The sequence below is a fragment of the Grammomys surdaster genome, unplaced genomic scaffold, assembly GCF_004785775.1.
Source record: "Grammomys surdaster isolate TR1022 unplaced genomic scaffold, NIH_TR_1.0 126182, whole genome shotgun sequence".
NCBI classification, from domain to species: domain Eukaryota; kingdom Metazoa; phylum Chordata; class Mammalia; order Rodentia; family Muridae; genus Grammomys; species Grammomys surdaster.
Window position 1 is genome coordinate 3,438,886 of NW_021620988.1, and position 5,691 is coordinate 3,444,576.

A 5,691-nucleotide genomic window follows, 5' to 3' on the forward strand; every position below is an offset into this window, starting at 1 on the left:
CTACTTATGTGGTGTGTATTTGTGTGTGTGTGTGTGTGTTTACCCTAGAGACAAATGCTTTCTGAAATCAGGGAAGGATTATCTTTAGTCCAGAATAGAAGACAATGTAATAGCTTAGCTGGAGATAGAACATACTAGATCAATAAGGAAAAGGCACTCTCAGGACCTGGGCTTGAATTAAAATGAGATGATAACATGATTCTTGGCTCCTCCTTTTACTGCTGTGATGAAATTCCTGACCAGAACAACTTAAAAAAGGAAAGTTTAGTTTTGTTTCACAGTTTGTGGGTGCAGAGCCAGAGGCACCTGTTCACATTGCAAGTGCAATCAGGAGGCACTGAGCCATGAAGGGTCTTGCTCAGCTATCTTTCTACTCCTTAGACAGCCTGAGATTGTAGAGGAATTTTAATCCAGTAACATGACTGCTCTGGCAAGGGATCATATCCAAAAACTTAGGTCTGTGTGATCTGGCTGGAATATAGACATGCCCTTGGTATGTAATCCTTCTGTACAGAGTACATACCTTCAATCCCTCTGTGTGGAATGCACACACATTTTTACTATACCTTTAATATCAAACAGTGAAGTCTAATTGAGGGGTAGACAAAGTGATGGACGATGGACAAGGACGTGTCAGAGAAAGAGTTGATTGAATGTAAAAGAGATAAGATATGCCCAACTCTCATGAGAACAGACAGAAAAGAGAGGGGACTTAAGAGCAGTTCAGGGAGAAGGAGTTCAGTTCAGTTAGGAGCAGTTCAGCTGAGTACAGTTGTGCTCAGTTGAGTTCAGTCAGTTCTGTTCAGTTCCCTTTAGTTGGTGTAGTCAGTGTAGCCAGTACAGTTCAGTTTGTGGAGTTCAGTTCAGTTTGTGGAGTTCAGAGGCAGTTTTTCCAAGCAGAGCAATTCAATCAGAAGCCAAGAGAAGCCAATTTGAATCAGTCAGCTTGAAGAGGAGCTTGAGTCAGAAAAGATGAGTTGAACCGGCCAGCCAGAGTTCAGAAAGAGCTAGAGAGATTGAATTTATCAGCACTAAGTCTCAGAGGCTGAAACATTCTAGGCCTAGGTTAGTAGATAGACCCTGGAAGCTGAAGCCTCCAAGAGTGACTTTGCAGAAGATTAGATTGTGTAGAGGCTAGAAGCTTCCCAGCCTAAGCCTAGGGATAGTTAGATAGAAATGCTCTGGGTTCAGCCCAAGCCATGTGTTCTTAAAGCTTTGGTGTGGCTCTCATTTTATCCCTTCATCTAAGGAAATAAAAACAACACTTATATGGGACTCTGGACTGTAGGATGGTACAATGTTTAAGGTAGGTGTTCCCACCTCACTAAATCTTATTAAGGATGTCCCTTATAGACATGCTTGGAGGGGTGTCTCCAAGGAGATTTTATGTACTGTTAAGTCAGCAATTAATAGTAGACATCATACTTGAGTTTTCTATTTATTACTGCTGTAGCAGAGGAGTGCCAGAACATATTTGATATTTTCTTAAAGTGAATAATAATGTATTCTAGACTCTGTTTGGATTGTATGGTTATTGAACCAATTATGGCCATAAAGTCATTGTCAGAGTGAGAAAAATGATGGAAATGGAGAGATCTGGGTTGAGAAAGGAATAAAACTATTTTCTCTTTTTATGCCCATAGTTGACCTACTAGAGGGCTCTTCACCTGATAGCAAAAATAAAACAAAACAACAAAACAAAAACACAAAACAAACAACAACAACAACAAATCCTATGGGGGTGTAGAACAATGATTTGTTACTGTATTCCTAAATAGGTGTTGGCATCTGAATGTGAGATAGTGGAATGCTCATGTTATGGTGCACTTACACCTCCGCTTAATGGTAATACTGTTTTGGAAGGTTGTGAAGCCTTAAGAGGAAATATGTTGGAGGAAGTGGGTCACTAAGGTAGGGCTTTGAGGCTTACAGTCTTCCCATTTCCTGTTCTGTGGGCATATTGTTTTTGGACACTGTGTAAAGTTTACCCTTATGTTATTCAAATGTGAATTTCTCTCCCTTCATATTTTGTTTCAATCCAGACACAGCATTGTAATGCTTATACCAAGAATCTCCTGTCTCAAGTTTGTGTAAACAATTCTTACATTAATTCTCTGCCTTGTCAGTAAATGCTGATCATCCAATGGCTGGGCAGACTAGAGAATAGTGTGAGATGTCTGCTACCCAAAGGAAGGAGAGAGGGAGAGGGAGAGGGAGAGGGAGAGGGAGGGAAAGAGAGAGAGAGAGAGAGAGAGAGAGAGAGGTCACACCAGCTGAGAGGATGGAGGAATTAGGGGTCCGGAGAATCCATGGAAACACACCCAAAATCCCAAGAGTCAGATCAATAACAATATGCAAGTGTCATGAGACGGGGCTGGGAGGTAGGCACATTAGTGTAGAAAGTTAAGATAGATCATTTAACTGCTCAGGTATTGAAGTTCAGTTTTAAATAAATTTTGGTTTCTCTGTGTGGTTATTGGGGACTAGCACAAGGTAAAAAAAATATAGCTACTAGATTAATTCACTGCTAATATTTATATTAAAGGCAATTCATTAGCACTGTGTGCTCTCTACTTTCTGGTTGTTAGTGTATGTGACCCTTGCTCTTTTGCAGCTTTGTTTTTTTTTCTGCCAGGATGAACTGTGCATCCCCTCAAATTTAAGCCAGAATAAGTGCTTCCTTTTTAAGGTATTTCTTGTTCATCGTTTTGTTTCAGCAACAAGGAAAGTAACTTAATACAAAGGTAGACAGAGGTTGGATTAGTTCACTCCTCCAGACTTTGGGTTTCATCCATATAATGTTGTCAGCCAGAACACAACCAAAGACCTTGGCACCTTTTATTTTCAAGCTATTTATGCTTAGTCACATACATAAAATACAATTCAAAGGCCAGGATGAATCATTGCCCACACAGAGGGTGGGGTGGGAAGTGTATGACAAGAGTCCCCAGTTTGAGACAAGCTGTGAGCAGGTCCCTCAGCCACCCACACCCAGGCAGACACCGAGTTGGTTTTAAGCAAGAGAGCAGATCCAGCTGAGCTTAGAACAATATTTTTGGTGTATGCAAACAACTGAAAAATGGTTAATTTTTTTTATATCTCCCTATGACATTTGGTAGCTGAGTATTTTGGAGAAAGACAGCCTAACCCACAGATTGTGGAAACTTTAAGCATGGTGGTGGATCAGAACAAGGATGGTTTAATGTCTGTAGCATTTGAATCTGTCCTGTATTCCCCAGATGTCTTGTTTATGGTGGCCTTCTAGGTTTTTGAAAAGCTGGTGAAGGAGAATTTACTTTCGAAGATGTTAAGCAAATTTTTGGACAGACTGCAATTCATCAACATATTCCATTTCACTGGGATTCACAATGTACATAACTACATTTTGGAAAAGAAAGAAATGATTATCTTCCATTTGCAGAGTTTACTACATTTTTGCTGGAAATACAGTTAGTATATGAGATACAGCCTTTGTCTAATGAGGCAATAACCAAACTGGAAAGAGTCATGGCCATTGACTTCCAAGACATCATGGTTACTATCGTTTTGCTGAAGAATGCCTAGAGGCACAGCATCCCATCAAGTTGGATTTTCCTATTATAATGGATTCGATTTGCTTATTAGCAACATGGAACTCATTAGAAATGTCTACAGCACTCAAGATGGCAGCAGGAAAGATATGGAGTTGACTAAGGAGGAGTATGCTCTGGCTGCTCATACATTTGGTCAGGTTACACCCATGGAGGTTGATACCTTAAAACTCAGATTTATGTGAGCCAAGGGGACATATGATTTCATTAGACATTGAACAGATAGTTCTCCTTGAAGAAGGAACTTGGGTTTTCAACTTGACTGCCGCCCAGAGGCAGTAGAAGGCTTCAGATGGTGTGGCTTAGCTACTTGTATAGCTTGCAATATCTGTCCTCAGGTTTATCTAGGTTCTACTGTGGGAGCTTTTGGAGCAACTGCTGAGAATCCTATTGATCTTGTAAAGACTCAAATGTAGAATCAATGATCAACCAACTCTTTTGTGGGAGAGTACATGTATAAAAACTGCTTTGACTGTTTTTCAGAATAGGCTCCATTATCAAGGCTTCTTTGTACTGTACAGAGGTTTGTTGCCAGTTACTGGGAGTCACCCTGAAAAAGGCCATAGAGCTTATAGTGAATGATTTTGTGAGGGGCACATTTATGCACAGAGATGTCTTAGAGATGCCTTGCAGCAGAGATTTTTGAAGGAGGCTATACACATGGCTTTGATTTTTACAAATTCTTTAGAAGTCATCAAGATCTGCCTGCAAGTGTCTGGAGAGATTACCACAGGCCCAAGTCAGAGTCAGTGGTGTCTATGGTGCAACATCTGGGGTTCTTTGGCCTCTACGAGGGTGCCAAACCAGGCTTTGTGTGGGACATTTCATTCTCAGACACCTACTTCCCACACTATGCTCATGTGAAAAGGCTTCATTTGCAAATGAAGATGGGCAGATCAGCCTGCCCACGAAGAAAAGCCTTTGCAAGGAAGATGGGCAGCCTGGAAAGCCTGCTCTTAGCTGGTGATGAAGGTGGTATGATTGTAGCATCTTTAGTGACCCCTGCTGATGTTATCAAGACTAGATTATAGGTGGCTGCCCAGGCCGTGCAAACCACTTACAGTGCTGTGATAGGTTGCTTCATAAAGATACTGTGGGAAAGGTCCAACAACTGTGGAAAGGGGCTGGTGCTTGTGTTCCAATTCTTGCTCCAGTTTGGTATCACCTTGATGACTTAGGAATTGCTGCAACCATGGTTTTACATTGATTCTGGAGGAGTAAACCCAGTGGGATATGAGCCTGTTCCTAAATCCAGTATTACTTCACCTGTTCTGAATCCTGACCATGCTGGGGACTATAAATTGGCAGCTGAAATAGTCTTTGGGATTGCAAATAAATTTTGACTTTACCTCTCTTAGCCATCAGTACCTACCTCAAAAGTGACTAATGATGGTCTGTAGGACTAATGATCTGGGATGTGGCTGTACAATGTTTAGTACTGGAGTAAATCTCATTTTTGATTAAAGTATGACTTTGCCCCTTCCATATCTATGTCATTTAAATTGAGGTCAGGGCTTTTTATATAAAATGTAATCTCTTGTTTTCTGGACGTTTTTGTACCAAGATCGTGTGGAATTATTTCTAATTACTCTTTGGCACTCTTCCTACAAAGCTATGTTTGTATAATTTCTATACTAGGATATAGTCAACACTTTCATGATCTAAAGTAAGACCTATAGGAAATGAGGGAGAGTCTCCTACTAGGATGATGGTCTTAGTGAGGCCACTGAAAGGCACTCCCAAAGCAAATCATCAATTTTGAGGATGTTTAAAGTAGTAGAAAGCTGGATATTTATTTGTAAAAATGAAAAACACTGGAAGAAGAAATGTGATGATGATGATGATGACAATCCCCAAATACACAGCCTGAATTTAAATTTAAAACATGCATGAAATTGGCCCCATTATGAAGATTTTATGTGAAACTTTTAGCAATCAAATTCTCTTTCTTGGACCAAGTCTACCAGGGAAAAGTTTCAAATTTTAATGAAATGCTTTTAGCATTTTTACTATAGAGACAAAAGAAACTGAGACATAATCTTATCTCTGAATGTTCCATTTGGGGATAATTACTTATATGATGAACACAAGATGATTGTTA

General features: G+C 40.1%; 1 pseudogene; it reads left to right on the top strand.

Annotated features, from left to right (window-relative positions):
- Positions 1–484: 484 nt before the first annotated feature.
- Positions 485–4,933, top strand: LOC114612762 (annotated as a pseudogene).
- The last annotated feature ends 758 nt before the right edge of the window (positions 4,934–5,691 follow it).